At 35.6% G+C, this 19,355-nt stretch overlaps 1 pseudogene; it reads right to left on the bottom strand.

The window, feature by feature from the left end:
- Positions 1 to 5,729: 5,729 nt before the first annotated feature.
- LOC116742775 overlaps positions 5,730 to 19,355 on the bottom strand; it is a 131,851-nt pseudogene continuing 118,225 nt past the window's right edge.

Genomic DNA, 19,355 nt, shown 5'->3' with positions numbered 1-19,355 from the left:
CCCAACTATCGAATAGAGGAGGGGCTTAAGAGGCATAGAGAAGGAGGAGTTATGGTCATTGGACTAAAAGCAATCCATGTAGTTGCTCCTTCCTCTGTTTCCATGTACAATTTACTAAAACCATTGTGGCTTCACATTGCAGACATGGACATGCGATTGGTCTTCCAGGTGAATAACTTCTCTATTACTGTAATACACATGTATAGCCAATACAATAAAAAATTGTATAATTCATTTAAAACTGTCTGAAGGGCACAGTTTATCAATTAGAAAATTAGACCTTCTGTAATTAACCAGTCTTTAAGAAATAAGGTCAACACCCACCCTTATTTTCCAGAGAACGTCTTCTCTCAAAAGAAAATATTGAAGGGGGCTCACTCCCGAATGGAGGGAGCCCTAAAGTCAAAATGTGACTTAATAACAAGGGAAAGATAGCAAACCAGAGAAAATAGTGAAAAGGCAATCAGCACAAAGGAAGAAAGAAAAGAGAGTCATAATAAAGGAATTTTGTTTTCAGAGCAGGAAGAATCATGCACACCAGGACTGCCACGTTCAGTCAAAAACATGTGGAAAATCTGTCCACTAGTCAGGCCACTCTTGGCAACTGGATGATAAGTGTGGGTCAATATCAAGTCCCCCTGACCACCAGGGCTTCCAAACAGGAAGCAAAGGAAGCATCTGAGTCAGGCTCCAAAAACCGACAACAATGTGTATGTCCTCACTGTGTTTGGTTATCTCTAAATGAAAATAAATCTGGTGCCACCTGGACCACCACCAAAACAAGGTGATGATCTCGAGATGGATTCATTCTGCTTTCTATTCACTTATAACTCTTGTGGGAAAGAAGAGCTGTTAGGACACAATTATATCACTAAAAACAAGAGCAGAGAGACCATGATGACATGTGTTTTACCTCACAGATTTAGGATTAGGACATGTGAAAGCACATTAAAATCTGTGAAGAAAGCATAATTTGTGAGCTGGAAATTAAGCCACAGTGTTGGGACATCTTTCAGCTCAGCACAGTGCAACTAATCGATCGCATTATTACACAGATCTGATCAATGGCAAGGAGGCTTAAATTTCATGGACACAAGCCAATATCTGTCTGATGTCCACATAATGAAGGTATATATAATTGTGGGAATGGGTCCTCATTGGCAAAGTATGTTTCTTGGTTTTAGGTACCAGATCTCCTCCAACGTTTCCAAAGAGCTGAGACCACCTAGGATTTCAGGCTACAGAGAAGAAATTTTGTTTAATTCACGGAATGTTAGAAAATGCAACTATGATAACAATTGTAAATTATTACTGGATGTATATTATGTGGCAGGTACTGGATTAAGTTTGTCATGTGAATTATCTTGTATGATTCTCACATAATGTAATGGAATAGACCCTGAAAATTCATAATTACTGACCAAAACCCTCGGGGAGAAATAAGTTCTGGAAGTCCAAGTATTTTGGATTATAGAAAGGCAATAGGATACATATGCCATATATTTTGTAACCCCTCTGGAAGGGCTTAGAGCAGGACACTGCAATCAGACAATAATATTTCCAAATTAAAATATATAAGTATTTACACTAAAGTGGGATAAATGAAGATGGTAAACAGGTAATGTTTTTCCACCAAATGAAATTAGTCTAAATCTTAAAAACATTTTTTTAAGAAATTTTGGATTTTAAAATTGTGTAGAAAGATTTTGGACTCAGTTTCTTCTATATTTATATCCAACATTAGTATGGTACATTTGTCGTAATTAATGAACTAATGTTGATGTATTATTATTAACTAACATTTACAATTTATTCAGATTTTCTTAGTTTTTACCTAATATCCTTTTTTCCTTTTTCTAGGATATAACAATCCATTTAGTTGTCATGTCTTCTTAGTCTCCTCTTGGATGTTACAGTTCCTCATACTTTTCTTGTCCTTGATGACCTTGAGTTTTGAGGAATACTGGTCAGGTAGCTTGTTGAATGTCCTTCAGTTGGGATTTGTCTGATGTATTTCTCAGAATTAGACTGGGGCAATGGGCTTAGGGAGAGAACACAGATGTAAAGTATTATTATTATCACATCATCTATTGGGTACATACTATCAACATGACCCATCACTGTGGATGTTAACCTTGATCATCTGGCTGAAGTGGTGTTTCTAACTCTATTTGGAGAGTAATCAGTATGCCAAGTCCACACTGAAGAAGTGGAGGATTGTATTCCCGTTCATCATCAGTGGTATATCTACATAAATTATTTGAAATATATCTGAACAGATTTGTCTATTCTCTCCCAAGTATTTATTTTTTCAATCACTTATAGACTCATAAAAATTTATTTTATACTTTGGATTATAATCTATTACTTTATTTATTTGTTCAAATAATTTCCACTTGAGTCATTGAGAGCTCTGTCAGTTAACTCACCTTGTATATTCCCTGCCCCAGCCCTAGAATCAGTCATTTCTCCAAAGAGCTCTGGTTCCTTTTACTGAAGAATAGTATTAGAAACCAAGATCTGGGTGTTAGATGTGCTTGTTGCTACTGAAGGGTTTTTTTAGGCCCTGAGAGATGAAAGAGTATGGAAATATATGTGTATATACTTGTCCAGGTATATATACACATCTATAATTATCTCTGTATGTAACTATCTTTATCTATGTTAATCTAAACATGAATTCATACTGATGTCTCCAACTCTAATCCATTACCAAATGGATCATTCTAGTCTTTTCCCTTGCACGTCTATAAACTCCCACTTCAAAGTGAGAAACACCATCCATTTACCTATTTGTTCAATTCCAGTATACATATATAGTGCTTTCAGAATTGTTAATCTGCACCCTCATGGAAAACAACTTTATTAACTAGAACACAGTGCTTCTGTGTAGTTCCTTTGTCTTTACTCACAGCTTCCCTTCATTTCCCAAGTTACTTAGGGCAACACCCTTCCCCTCACTCCATTCAGTGAGGGTATGTCATACATTTTTAATACAGTTAGAGTCTTGTGTCACATTTTTCATTCTATCTCAGGAAACCCTCAACCTCCTGAATGATTTTTTTTTTGCATACATTAAGGTCCACACTTTGTGCCAAACTGCTCTGTGGGTTTTGACAAATGTAGAGTGCCAGGCATCCACCATTACAGTGTTACAAAAATAGTTTCACTACTCTAAATAATCCTGTGGGCTTCAATTATTCAGCCCCTCTTCCCCAAACTCCTGCAGCAGCTGATCTATTTACTGCCTCTACAATTTTGCCTATTCTAAAATGTCATATAAATGAGTCATCAATGATGAAACCTTTTCTATATAAACTTCCTTCTTTAATTTTGTCAACAGTTCATAAATAACAGAAGTAAAACCAATGAATCACAGAAGTAGTAATTAGTAAGTTTATTTTGCACACACAAAAAAACAATTTATGAACCAAGAGCGTGCAAACCAATACATGGAGTGAGGCTCAGTATATATTGTTACAAAGCAGTTTACACAGTGGGAAGCAGTGACTGTTTATTCGTCACAGTGATTGATTATAATATTAGAATTTTCTTAAATGATAGGGAATTGGTTAGTGATTACCTCATATCCATTTTGGGAAGCAGCTTAAATTTTTCTTTCTTTTCTATTGAAGTATAGTTGATTTACAACATTGTGTTAGTTTCAGGTGCACAGCAAAGAGATTCAGTTACACATACATATATATCTATTTATTTCAGATATCTAAATTTTTCTTATGATTTCCAGAGGCATAATGAGAAATGACCCAAGTCAAGTTAGTCTTGCAAACGAAGCTAAATTAAGCTTGGTTTGTATGACTAAACTGTTTTTTTCTGAGCAGGGAATTTTCAAGACTGGTTTCCATTCATTTAACAACTTGTTATTTAAAAGTCATCTGTGTTTTCACATGGTTTGATAGCTCATTCATTTTTATCACTGAATATACATTCCATTGGATGAATGTACCATAGTTTATTTATCATTTTACCTACTGAAGTAATCCTTGGTTACTTTCAGGTTTTGGTAATTATAAATAAAACTGCTGAAAACATTGGTGTGCAGAATTCTGTGTAGATAAAAGTTTTCAAATCAGTTGAAGTGTGATTGCTGAAATGTATGGTAAGACTAGGTTCAGCGTTGAAAGAAACTGGTATACTGTCTTCCAGCATGGCTGTATTATTTTGCCTTTCCACCAGCAGTTCTTTTGGATTTTAGCTACTTTAATAGGGTATGTTGGTATATCATTATGGTTTCATTTGCAATTCCCTGATGACATATGATGTTGACCATCTTTTTATATGCTTCCTTGTTATATGCATATCTTCTTTGGTGAGGTGTCTATTCAGATATTTTAAACATCTTTTAATTGGGTTGTTTTCTTATTGAGTTCTAAATTTTTTTCCCTATATTTTGGACACAAGTACATTATCAGATATACTTTTTACAAATATTCTCTCCAAGGCTGTAGTTTGTCTTTTCATTCTCTTACCAAAGCATGTCACAATGCAGAAGTTTCTAAATTTTATAAAGCCCAACTTAATCAAAATTTTTCTTTCACGGACTATAATTTTGGTGTTATATCTAAAAACTTATTAAATTCAAGGCCACATATACTTTGTTTTGTTTTCTTCTAGAAAATTCATAGTTTGCATTTTATATTTAGATCAGCAGTCCATATTGAGTTAATTTTTTGTGTGACATAAGATCTAGGTTAATTTTCAGCATATAGTTGTCCAATTGCTCCAGCACCGTTTATTGAAAATACTTTCCTTCTCCAATGAGTTATCGTTGCATTCTTATCAAAAACTAATTTACTACAGTTGTGTGATCTATTTCTGGCCTCTCTATTCTGTTCCATTGATGTATATGGCCATTCTTTCACCAATTACTATGGCTTTATAGTAGTCTTAAAATTGGTAATCAGACTTCAAGGGTGGGGGAGTTCTGGTTAAAGTGACTTAGCAGGGTTCTTGCTAAAACTGGATTTTATAGAGAAGTGTACAAATAGGCTTAGGAGAAGGTTCAGGAGCCTGACTTAAGTTTGCTCAAGCAAAGAATCTTCATCAAAGGCAATGTCTTGCCTCATAGATTGAGCTAGGAAGTGTTCCTTCTGCTTTTGTTTTCAGGAAGAGATTGTGAAGTATGGTATTATTTGATATAATTTCTTTTTTTTTTCTGCATACTGTATACTTTATTGATGGTACATGACAAGACAAGGTAGGGCTCCCTAAGCCCCTCCCCTTCTTCAGGGGGTCTGGGATGGAAACTGTGCGGAGGTTGGGAAATTCTCAATGTGTTGGTGGATGGAGCTGGGGCAAGGACTGCCCAGCAGCTGAGAACCTCTCTTCTTCTCATGCTCTTGCTGGGACTGGTGGCCCAGGGACTCTTAATCCTTGGAGGCCATGTGGACCCTGAGGTCCACCACCCTGTTGCTGTAGCCAAATTCATTTTCCTACCAGGAAATGAGTTTGACAAATGATCGTTGAGGACAATGCCAGCCCCAGCATCGAAGGTAGAAGAGTGAGTGTCACTGTTGAAGTCACAGGAGAAAATCTGGTCCTCAGTGTAGCCCAGGATGTAGCCCATCCCTCTACGATGCTGAAGTGGTCATGGATGATATTGGCTGGGGGGCCAATCAGTTGGCGATGCAGGAGGCATTGCTGACAATCTTGAGGTGGTTGTCATACTTCTCATGGTTCATGCCCATCACAAACCCGGGGGCATCAGCAGAAGGGGCAGAAATGATGACCCTCTAGGCTCCACCCTTCAAGTGGGCCCCAGCCTCCTCCATGGTAGTGAAGACACCAGTGGACTCCACCACATACTCAGCACCAACATCACCCCATTTGATGTTGGCGGGATCTCGCTCCTGGAAGATGGTGATGGCCTTTCCATTGATGAAAGCTTCCCGTTCTCGGCCTTGACTGCCATGGAAATTGCCATGGAATCATACTGGAACATGAAGACCATGTAATGAAGGTCAACGAAGGGGTCGTTGATGGAGACAATGTTCACTTTGCCAGAGTTAAAAGCAGCCCTGGTGACCAGGCTCCTGATATGGCCAAATCCGTTCACTCCCACCTTCACCATCTTGTCTCAGGGACGCAGCTGGCACTGCAAGAAAGATACGTCTGTCGAACTGAGAGGAGCAGAGAGCTAATTTCTTTTTTAAATATTTAGTAGAATTCACCAGTGAAATCCTCTGAACCTGGTGTTTTGCATTTTGGAAGGTTTTAAATTATCAATTAAATTTTCTTAATAAATATAAGGCTATTAAAGTTATTTATATCTTCTTTTGTAAGTTTTTATAGATTTGGCTTTCAAGAAATTGGTCCATATATTTAAGTTTTCAAATGTATGAACATAACAGATCGTTCATATTATTCCATTATTCCTTGAATTTCCATGGACTCAGTAATGATAACCCCGCTTTCATTTCTGATATTAGCAATTTATGTCTTCTCTCTTTTTTTTTTCTTGATTAGGCTGGCTGGAGTCATAAGTTTTATTGATATTTTCAGATAACCAGCTTTTGGGTTCATTAATTTTCTCCATTATTTTCTCCTATATTTTTTATATTATTTCCTTTGCTTATTTTAGGCTAAATTTGCCCTTTTTTGTGTAGTTTCCTAAGGTGGGAACTTAAATTATTGATGTTTGATTTTCTTTTTTTTTTAATGCATGCATTTAATACTATAAATTTCCCTAATTGGTGGGATGCAGCATTGCTTTTGCTGCATCTCACCAATTTTAATAGTTGTATTTCTATTTTCATTTACTTCAATTTTGAAAATTTTCTTTTGAGACTTATTCTTTGATGAATGTGTTATTTAAAGTGTGTTGCTTAATTTCCAAATATTTGGGAATTTTCCAGTTATCTTTATGTTATTGATTTCTAATTTAATTCTATAGTGGTCTAAAATATATATTTTCTGTAATGTCTATTTTTTACAGTTGTTAAGGTCTATATTACCATAATATACATTCAGAATGCAATTTATCTTGGGGAATGCACCACACGAGCTTGAAAAGAATGTGTATTCTGCTGTTGTTGAATGGAATATTCTATTAATGCCAATTAGGTAAAGTTAAAAATAGTGATGTTTAGGTTGTTAATATCCTGATTCTCTGCCTCCTTTATCTGTCATTTACTTACAGAGAGATATTGAAATTTCCAGTTGCAATAGTGCATTTGTCTAGTTCTCCTTTTAGTTTCACCCAGTTCTGCCTCATGTAGTTTCACACACTCTTGTTAGTGTTGTTATGTCTTCAGGAGAATTGACCACATTATCATTATTTAATGCCTTTCTTTATCCCTTCTTTGTTGTGAAGTCTATTTTGTCTGAAATGAATAGAGCTACTTTAGCATTTCTCAAACATTAAGGTTAACATGGCATATATATTCCACCTATATATTTTTAACACAAGCCTTTATGGTTAAATAGTGCTTCTTTTAGGTGACACATAACTGGGTGTTGTTTTTTATCCACACTAACAGTCTCTGTCATTTAAGTCTTAAAGTAATTATGTGTATTTGAATTTATATCTACTATGTTTGCAACTTTTTTCTATCCATTGCTTCTTTTTCTTGTTTGTTTTTTTAACCTCTCTTTTCCTACCTTCTATGGTTTTAATTAAGAATTTTATATGACTTCATTATATTTTCTTAGTATCAGTTAAACTTTTTGTTTTTAACTTAGTGGTTGCTCTAGAGCTTACAGTATCCATTTTAAATTAATCTAAGTCAAACTTTAAATGACCTGTTCCACTTTATTATCTAGTGCAGGTATCATAATTAATTATTTCCAATTCCTTCCTCCTGTCTCTTCTAACATTGTTGTAATTTATTTCATTTATTCATATGTAATAGTCACCCAATATATTTTTATTATTACTGTAAAAACTATTTACTATTGCATTGTAAAAACAAGCAGGTTTTTTTTTGATCATTTAATAAAAGATTTTATTTTACCTTCATTTTTTTTTTCCTTCTCCAATGGTCTTTCTTTCTTTATGTAGATCATAGTTTTTGATCTATATTATTTTTCTTCTTCCTAAAGAATTTCTTTTAGGACTTCCCTGGTGGTGCAGTGGTTAAGACTCTGCCTGCCAATGCAGGGGACATTAGTTCGAGCCTGGTCTGGGAAGATTCCACATGTCACAGAGCAACTAAACCTGTGAGCCACAACTACTGAGTCCATGTGCCACAACTACTGAAGCCTATGCTCTACAACAAGGGAAGCCACCATGATGAGAAGCCCACACACTAGAATGTAGAGTAGCCCCTGCTTGCCACAACTAGAGAAAGCCCAAATGCAGCAACAAAGACCCAATGCAGCCAAAAATAAATAAATTAATTAATTAAATTTTTTTTAAAAATTAATTTTAATATTTCCTGCAGAGAGGTCTGCTGAAAATTCCCTCAGTTTTTGTTTCACTGAGAAATTTTTTTTCTCCTTCCCTGTTGAGTGAATTTTTTGGATATAGAATACTCAATTTTTTTCCTTCTTTCAATAATTAAATATCACTTCTTGCTTGCATAGTTTCAGATGAGAAGTCCATTGTAATTCTTAGCTTTGTTTCTCTATATGGAGATGTTCTTTTCCTCTGGTTTCTTTCAAGATTTTTCTTTGTCATAATTTTCTAAAAAAGTGTGAATAGAATATACCTAGATAATTTTGTTTTTGTTTGTTTGTATTTACCTCCTGTTGTCCTCTAAGCTTCCTGTTTTGGTGTCTGCCATCAATTTCAGAAAATTCACCATCATTACCTTAATATTACCATTATTATTATAACAGTTCTTCAGTTCCATTCTCTCTTTCTTCTCTTTCTGGTATTCTCTTTATACTTGTGTTATACCTTTTGAAGTTGTCTCAGTGTTATTGGATGTTCTGTTCTGGGTTTTTTCCCCATTCTTTTTTCTCTTTGCATTTCAAAATGAGGACTTTCTGTTGATCTACACTTGAGCTCTCTTATTTTTTCATCAGCCATGTTGAATCTACTGATGAGTCCATCTTAGGCATTCTTCATTTCTGTTATAATGCTTTTGCTTTCTAGCATTTCCTTTTGATTCTTAGAGTTCTCATGTCTCTGTTTACATTATACATCCATTCTTGCATGTTCTCTACTTTTTCCATTAGAGACCTTACCATATTACTCATGGTTATTTAAAATTCTATCTGATAATTCCATTATCTGTGCCATATCTGAGTCTGGTTTTGATTATCACTCTGTCTCTTCAAGTTGTATGTTTCTTATTTTTTGCCATGCCTTTAAGTCTTTTTGTTGTTGTTGTTGAAAGTTGGACATATTGTAATTGGGTAATAGGAACTGAGGTAAATAAAATTTAATGTGAGAATTTATGTTAACTGTGCTGGAAGTTCAGCTGTGCTTAATGTTTGCTGTAGTTATGTGTCAGAGACCTCAAATTCCCTTAATGTCTTTGATTTTTGTCTCCCCTCTTTATCTGAGATTCCCTAAATTCACCTCAGGGAGAATGGCTTGCAGCTCTTTCAGCTGTAATCCACCCTGTTATACCAGAGTGCTGTTGGAATGGTGGTAAGACATGGAGGAGAGGGAGCATTCTATAATCTTCTAATTAAGTCTCAGGCTATTAAGGTCCTATGTCTCAGAGCTGTGACTTTCAGTCATAGTTTTCCCACTAGTTTAAGTTTTCTCTCCCTTACTAGGTTCACAGGTGAAAAAAAAAAATGAAAGCAAAGCAGTTTGAATAACTTTGCCTAAAACCAAGAAGAGCCAGAATTTGAATAGAATCTGTTATATTCCAGTTCTGCTCTCATAACTTCAATGCTCTACTGGTTTCCTGAAGCTCAAACCAGTAGAGTATCCCCAGCTCATATTAAAAGCATGTGTTTTGGTAAAGGTGTATGTATACTCAAGGAACATCTGAAAGGAATGCTCTGATGCTTTTCCCTTTTCAGCCCTTATCTTCCCCACTGATGTTAAGTGAAGTATATTGTCCTTTAAAGATCATTTTACAGGTTATGTACTCTGATATCCAGTATTCAGATGTAAACACTAAACACTTGCCAGCTGTGTGAATTTAAGCAATTTACCCCACATTTGTAACCTTAGTTTACTCAACTGTAAGATGAATAAAATAATGGCATGAAATTTAAAGTTTTCTGAGAGAAATAAATGAAATAATGTAGGTGTTGGGCTTAGCACAATGGTGGCATAGAATAGGTGCTCAATAAGTATTAACTATCACCATATTGAGCAACCTTTAAACACCATAGATTTACACATTGTCTCTTAAGAGAGCTGGATATGTAGAATAAAGGAGAAATAAAAGTTTCTTCAAGGAGGCATTTGGGAATCTGTGAGGAGATATTTCGATTGTTACAATGACTAGGGATTTCTCCTCGTGTTTAGCATTTTGGGGCCACCTTTTTCCTCCTACACTATTTTTGTCAGAGTTTAAGGGCAACACCAAACTGCTTCATGAAAACTGCCTCCTGGAAGCCCATGTCACCACTACTTGATCACGCATGTCCAAACCTGTCTCAGTACCAGTATATGTTCAGACTGCCAGGCCCTTTGGTTACCTGTATGTTTCAATCAGTTTTAACTGTAATTATCTAGGACATTACAAGACAAAATATTTGTATGTATAAGGAACAGCACATGCTAACTAACCTGGTTTGCAAGATATGCCATGCACATTGTATTGTTTCCCTGATTTTCCCACTCTACACATGGCATGTTGACTATGTATATCAGTTGGTTCCACAAAATTCAAAGACCTCTTTTTAATAATATCTGTCAGTCTTCTAATATAAGACTTTAAAAATAAAATTTTAGATGATAGGTAGATATATAGATAGATAGGTAGATAGATAGATAGACAGATAAAGGCACTGAAACCAAAAACCATGGAATGAGAAACTTGGACAAATTTCTCCCCACCCCATCTATTTATGTTCTAATCTTCAGTGGGTGGGTTTACAAACAAGTCTGGTCAGCCCTTATTGATGTACCTTATTTCTTTTCTCTTCTCCCACTCAAACTCATCATTTTACTTGTCTCATCAACGGGAAGACACTATTTCAGCTGGAATTCCCCACCTCAGTCAAGAGTACCATTAATCTGAGCACTTCTCTCCTTTCTCTTGAACATTGCTGGACCCACAGGATATCTCTGCCTGTAGTAGTCACCCCTACTGTGTACCCAGCCTTCAAGGTGTCAAAGTTTTACAGTATTCTGTGGCGGAAAGATAAGGAGAATGCTTTCCTGCACATCTTTTCAAAGAGGAGCAAAGTGTTGTGTTTATTTCACAATGTCTTGTGTTTACTAAACAGGACTTTTAACTTTTACTTATAATCTTCTTTCTAGGACTCAAACAATCACCCAGACATAAGCAACAGGCATAACTGTTCTCAGCTTTGTTAGTTCTACCTATCTGAGATTTGGTTGCTGGATCAGGCTTGTGTTGGTATAGTTACTCTCCCAAGGATATATTTTTCCTCATGCATAAATTTCTAATGAAAATACCCTGCCATATCTAGTCATGAGCATGAGCATGAATGAGACACAAGTTGAGAACCCCCAGAAATACATGAGAAGAGATTCTGGGGAAGCTAGGAGTTGTTCTGAATTAAAGTAATGTGTCAATTGCCAATAAAACATGTACATTTTGGGAGACCAAAGTAAGATGATAGTAGGAAGATGTAGATATATTTCTAGATATAACTACATAACCACACTGAGTATTAATCCTGACTCAATCATCTCATTAGGGTACTAGTGAACTCTTCTGTCTCAGGTGCCTATCAATGTCTATTATAGTTTTGGTTCCAGTTCTTTAACTTTTTTAATCCTATGGTTCTTCAACTTTCTCTCTTCCTCTCTTTACTTGTTATTCCTCTCCTCCTTATCCCTTTCCCTCTTTCTTTCACATTTGTTAAATATTTAGAAGTGTGTTTAAGGCTCAGTGTTAAATTTTGTCCTCTCACTACAGTACTAATGGAATGGTGGTCTGCCAGTCCATGAACAGCCAGTTTCTGGTGGACAGTGAGAAAAGCACAGAAATTGAGAGTAACCAGTTAGAAATGAAGACAGGAATAAAGACACAGACCTACTAGAGAATGGACTCGAGGATATGGGGAGGGGGAAGGGTAAGCTGTGACAAAGCAAGAGAGAGGCATGGACATATACACACTACCAAACGTAAGGTAGATAGCTAGTGGGAAGCAGCCACATAGCACAGGGAGATCAGCTCGGTGCTTTGTGACCACCTAGAGGGGTGGGATAGGGAGGGCGGGAGGGAGGGAGATGCAAGAGAGAGGAGATATGGGAACATATGTATGTGTATAACTGATTCACTTTGTTATAAAGCAGAAACCAACACACCATTGTAAAGCAATTATACTCCAATAAAGATGTAAAAATAAAAAGCAATGTTTACAGCCATTGAACATTACTGCAACATTGAATTTTAGGTCTAATGAATCTAGTAATAAAAAATGGGGCTCAGGATTTTCTATGTATTTTTTTCTTAATTCCATTTTCCTGGTAATATAGTTCTCGCCCTTTTAATTCAGCATAGGATCAATCTGTGACAGATTTGGAATTAAAAAGTCCAGATTTAAAAAATCTGGTTCTTCACTGCAGATTGTTTGAGTAGACCTGCTCCGACGTGTTGCAATATTCCTTTAGCAGAAATGAATGTTACAAGTGTATTGGCTGGTTTCCAGAATCCATGAGATGGGTGAAGTTTTAAGCTAAGTCTAAGGAACTAAAGGAAAACTGAGTGGCCAGAAACACTACCAAATTCAGGCCTCAGAACAATCTGGTGAGAATGACACTAACATTGTCACTTCCACCACTGTCACAATGTAACCTGACACTGGACAGCAGGGGGTTGCTGCCACTGCTGCCACTGAACAAAGATGCTGCTGCCACCTCCACTGCCCCTGGAATGGTGTAGTCTCTGACCCTGACTCTTTGCATCACTCACTGTAGATTCAAACTATCGGGATAGAATATCTGCTTGCCAAGCCAAGATCCTTCATCAGATGGCTTCTTAAAATACCTATATTGTCTATGAATGCCATCTGCAACGGATGGCTGTCCCATTTGTGGTGGTTCACTTTTTCCTAGGAGCCAGACTTTGATTATAGGCGATGGGCTAGCAGACGGTCCCTCGGTAGTCACTGAAGATACTGAAGAGATTCAAACCAGGAATTGAGAAGCAATGTCATGGTAACATTCCTAAAACATATGCCACCTATTGCTTTGTAAATAAAACCACTTGTGCATAATTGCCTGTAAGTCAGGAGTATCTGTTCCCCTAATGGCAATGTTTAATTAAGGGCATAAAGCCTTAAAATTCTCAGAAATACAAACTCAGGATCAATATTGCTCCTTATTTAATCTTCATCCCCAGGAAGAAAGAGGAGGTACCTAATCTTTAAACCAGTGTTCTCTAGAAGTCATAAGAAGAAAAATATCAAAACTACATGGAAACTGATTACTTATACATAAGATTCTGGACATTATCCACATGTAAAGCTGGCATAGTCTCTCCTTAATACTTTGTTTTTCTTTGCAAAATAAATATTAATACAGAAATTTCATGCTTTTTCAGGAGAGAGACAGTTACGTTTCTAATAAGAAGCTGCTATTAAGGAACAAGGCAAAAGAAGCCTCTAAAAATGGGAATAAAATCACACAAAATAATGTATCATGGGAGACTTAAAATACTCAAAACATTTTTTGTGTGATATAAAATAGTGTATTTTGATTGTGGGACATGGGAAGGAAAATAGAAGAGGCTTGGGGAGAGCTTCCTGTTTTCTTTATTGCAGAATTGAGTAGAAAATAGTTCCAAAGACTTAGCACGTGACAAGCTCTTAGTTATTATGAAAATTAAAGTGAGTTTCTGAAGCATGGTGTGTCTGTAAGCCTGACATTTGTAGAAATGACAGTTTGAGAAAAAGCTTTTAGCATATTCTCAGCGGTAGCTAAATGTGAAATGCAAGACCTCTCCCTGTTCTGTAGAAAGAATTTTTATAGAGCCCTCATGTGTGATTATATCATTTTGTGGGTGAAGGAGAATTTTGGATGTCCTTAGTGTATTTTGCATCAACATTCCCTATGCCCTAACTCTACAAAGTAACCAAGTTTAAAATTCACAGAATGCACAAAAATTATGATACTATATAAAATTCCAACACCATAGAGGAAGTCCTGAAACAATACAATTCTGGTGATGCAGAGAGGAGAAAACAACATTTTGACAAAAGCAAATCTAACACACAATATCTTAAGTATAATGTGGACAAGCTATGATGAGCTGTGAAAAATACGTCCCTGGCCAGCGTTACATAAGTTCCTAGTTCCTGGTTCATGCAATAAAATGTCCTCAAGATCTGGCCTGTCATAGAAGAACACAGCACACCGTTGAAACCCTCTGACTTGGACTTGAGGCACCAAATTCTACTGAGGCACCAAATTCTACTTCTGTGTTTTCAGGTAAGAGAAAGCCACCCTTTTGACAGAGTCCAAGAGCTGCTACCCAAAAGCCCAACGTGACTCACACATCAAACTTTCCAAGTTTAAATTGCAAGATTGGTGGCATTACATAGAATATAGGTTCTGCTTCCCAACCTGCATTGCTGAAAGTTTGAAGAGACAACTAACTTTTGCTCTGAAATGACAAAATTCCTGATTTCAGTATAAGACAATTACATAGGTTCTTTGAGAGTCATTATTCAGAGACCTGGCTAAGTGCCCCCTCATTCTGGAGATATGAATGAAATAAGGAACAATGCTGATAGCAGGTAGGAAGTACATGTTCTTCCCATTTCACTGACTGCTATGAATAAGAGAGAAAAGAGATTAGAGTACTATCAAAATTAATGGAATGCTATTTTCATGTCAGCAGATAGAATTTCATGGAGGTTTTATAAACAGTTCCGAACCGTTCTGAGTGCCGATGTTACTACAGATTGTTGAGTCTGTATGGCTTGTCATTTGAGGACAAGGCCCACTTTGCATTCATTTCTGCATGCCCACTACCTTTCACGGTGCCTCACTTGTAAAATTATCTCACTTGTTAATGCATAAACAAATCTGAGTAGGTAAAAGCAGACACTGAGATTTGGATTGTTATGAGAATTACATTTTTTTTCTCTCTTGATTTTCCCCCCTTCAAAAACAATAATAACCAAATTTATTGACTGATTTCATATGACAGACACTACTCTAAGTGCTTTGCCTTCTAATTCATTGAATCCTCACAACAACCTTTAGAGGTTATACTATTACCTTTACACGAATGAGTAAACTGAGGCCCGGGGAGGTTAAGTGACTTGTTGGAAATACTACAGCCATTGAGTGACTGAGCTGTGATTTAAACTAATGCAGCTCTGGGTCTGGAGCTGTGATCATAATCATTCTACTATGCTATTGAAGGCACAAATGTGTTTAAAGAAGAATAACAAAACTGGCACCTCTCAAAAGCTTTTTGGCAGTTTCAGTATCTAAGGAGCTTATTTTTATCTCTTGATTAATATAGCTTTTCACTGGGATCCACTTTATTGATAAGCAACTAGGATTTCCATGCTTTTTAAAATAAATTTAAAGTAAATCTCTTTTTTATAGCACTCAACTCTGAAAACTTCAAATACCTCTAAATATGTGAAATAGGTTCTTCCTTTTAAAGATAATCTTTTTTATGCAATGTTTCTACTAGTTTGCTTGGAAATCCTAGTATTTGAGGAGTATAAAACAGTAAAATATTTGAAGGCATAATTAGATATATCTTTTATGTATTTATTGTATACGGCTAAAATGCAATTAAACATTTTTTACTGCAGTGGAAAGAACAATGCCTATTTTTATCATAAAGCCCAGCCTTTACTTGACACACAGATCCTTACTTGATACATAGAATGCTATGAATTACAAAGCACCTTCCCTTGGTGTAGCAGTGGTGTCTGAAATCCTACTCACTCATTGCTCTAATTTTGAATTTTGATGGGCATTAATTAAATTCACTTGAAAATCCCTGCAGCTATTACATCTCACTTCTTTGTTTTTCTAAACTGAGGTATAGTTGATTTACAAGGTTGAGTTAGTTTCAGGTGTACAGCAAAGTAATTCAGATATATATATGTATATATATAATATATGTATGTATATATATATATATATATTCTTTTTCAGATTATTTTCCAATATGGGTTATTATAAGATATTGAATATAGTTCCCTGTGCTCTATATAGTACATCCTTGCTGTTTAGTTTATATATAGTTGTGTGTATCTGTTAATACCAAATTCATAATTTATCCTTCCCCCCACCTTTCCCCTTTGGTAACCATAAGTTTTTTTCTGTCTGTGAGTCTATTTCTGTTTTGTAAATAAGTTCATTTGTATTGATATCATTTTTTAGATTCCACATACAAATGATATTATATGATATTTGTTCTCTGTCTGACTTACTTCACTTAGTATGATAATCTCTAGGTCCATCCATATTGCTGCAAAGGACATTATTTCATTCTTTTTATGGCTGAGTAATATTCCATCTTCTTCTTTCTACATCTTCCACATCTTCTTTATCCTGATTAGAGTGTTGGTGGCTGTGTTGTGGTATCTTTTATTGTTGTTTGTTTTGCTTTGTGTAGGTACTGGTATCTGTGCTGCCTCCTTTCCAAATGCTGCTCCTAAAATAATTGCTGTTTCCCAGCCCAGGTGGATAGAGCACTATTGTTTTAAAGTTTAAAAAGCTATTCTACTCTGGTTACTTATTCAAAGAATAAAAAACAGTATTTTTAAAGATACATTGAACCCTATGTTCATTGCAGCTTTATTTACAATAGCCAAGATATGGAAGCAACCTAACTGTCCATCAACAGATATTCAACTGTTGAATAAAGGAGATGTGAGATATATATAAATGTCCATATATATATATATATATATATATATATATATAGACATTTACACACAATGGAATACTATTCAGCCATAAAAATGGTGAAATCTTGGCATTTGCAACAACATAGATAGAGGGTATTATGCTAAGTGAAATAAGTCAGAAGGAGAAAAAAAATACTGTATAATTTTAATCATACATGAAATATAAAAAAATAAAAAATAAATGAACAAACCAAACCAAACAAAGCAAACATGTAGATACAAAGAACAGATTAGTGGTTACCAAGGAGAAGTGGGGTAGAGGGAGGGTGAAATGGGTAAAGAGGCTCAACTGTACAGTGATGGATAGAAACTGCACTTTTGTTGGTGAGCACACAGTAGTGTATACAGAAGTCAAAATATAATGTGTACACATGAAACTTATATAATGTTATAATCTAATGTTACCTCAATTTTTTAAAAATGTTTTGACTGTGGTATTAGCAGACATGCTTTCAACTACAATATATTTTATGTGTAACAATCAAATCACTTAACTTTACTTGCTTCATGTCCCTTATTTGCCCTATGGGAATTATGATAGTCCATTCCTTGCAGAGCTGTTTTGTTCATTCATTACTTCATTCCGTCAGTCAACAAAGAATTCTTGAGCATCTGCAGATGCCAGGCACTGTTCCAAATGCTGGGGTACCTATAATGAATAAACCAAGTCTCTTCCTTCTGGAAATTAACAGTGGAGTATTGCTGGGATTAAAAAAAGAAAAACTTAGGTAAAGCCCTCAGTGTTTGGTTCATAGTAAACCCTAAAAATACATCAGCTATTTTAATAACTAACTCAGAGCATTTCCTTTGCCATAAGGGTTTAAAAGGATGATAAACAAACTTATTTTCAGTCTGCAGGCTCTGATGATCTCTAGGGAAACACAGAGATCACCAACTAAAGAGAAATGGGGATTTGGAAGGTGTATTGAAACACAGCTGTAAGTGATTAATTTTGCTTAAAGCTATATGAAAAGCTTGGTAAAGGAAGGTATTGGATATTTTATATTTGATCAGAATATGAGGAAGGGGAATTTAACAACTGGATAAGAAAAGAATGGGCAACTGGGACCTGGGTGGAAGGAACAGCATGAGGAAAAACCAACAGATGTGAAGGTATGTAGCATATCATGGGAAAAGAAGCAAAACGATCTGACAAGAAGCTAGAGAATGACAAGAAACGAAGTTGGTAAGGCAAATAGTAGTCATATTGTAAACAGCCTCAAATGTCGACAATGCATGCTAAGAAGCTGGAAACCATCCTAAATATAATGTGGAAAAATACGAAGTTTTTAAACCAGGCTATGACAGGACTAGTAGTGCATTTTAGAAATATCACATCAGTACATATTGGAGTATGAAAACTGAGAGATAAGAAAGTCTATTATCATCTGTGGTAATAACTTAGGTAAGATACAAAAGTATCATAGTGAGGTGAGAAGATGGACAAATAGATTACAAAATCACTTTGAAGGAGAATCAGGACAATTTGGTGAAAAAAAGTAGGCAAGGAAGAGATTGAGGGGGGTGAATCTTTCCAAATGACATTCTCAATCCTTTAGGAGGTAACGTTGAATATTGAAGGAGTCAAGAGTGAGGAGGGACAGAGAGAAAGAGACAGAGAGAAGGGAGGAAGAGAGCAAAGTAGGAGAGGGTGGGGGTCGGAGGAGGGAAGAAATGGATGCCAGGTGTTTAGAGATTAATCAGAGGTTAATCAGTATATATATAAAATTGTTGCCCTTGGTAAATGGCTAAGTTGCTGTAGTTTTTAAAATTTAGGACAAAACTCAACAAAATCCAAGATGACACATGCAGAATGCAGAAACAAGACACAATGAAGGAATATGGTCCAATTTTCCACAAAAAAACAAATATAGTAGTTTCATGGATGAAGAGCACATATACAGGGACTAGAAGGTGAGAGTAATGGATGAGATATAATAACTACACTGAATACTTTTACAGTCTAAAATGGCATCATAGACAGGATTTTTTCCCAACAGATTTCAGTACATTAAAAATAAAACAATCTAAAACTAGAAATTAGAAAAGCTCAGTGAAACAGGGAAATGATGATTTTGTTTTATATATGAGGAAATTAAGGCTCAGAGAGGCATCATAGCTAATGATGAAATCTGATATTCAAACTCAAATCTCTTCTTTTATAAATTGAGAGATCTTTTCATTATACCACTCTTTTTGCCTTTCAGATGTAAAATAAGATACTTACTGATGTTATAAAAGAATACCGATTTATTGGATGAGGTAGACTTGGTAGGATATTAACAGAAAACAATTCTATTTTCTCTTACCTTTCCCTTTAACACTAGTTGTTGAATAATATGTAATTAATAACATGACCAACAAAATCCAATATTAATATTCTCAACTTTTTGCCAATTAAAGAC

Source organism: Phocoena sinus, chromosome 17 (genome assembly GCF_008692025.1).
Source record: "Phocoena sinus isolate mPhoSin1 chromosome 17, mPhoSin1.pri, whole genome shotgun sequence".
NCBI classification, from domain to species: Eukaryota; Metazoa; Chordata; class Mammalia; order Artiodactyla; family Phocoenidae; genus Phocoena; species Phocoena sinus.
This window is presented reverse-complemented; position numbering and strand designations above follow the sequence as displayed.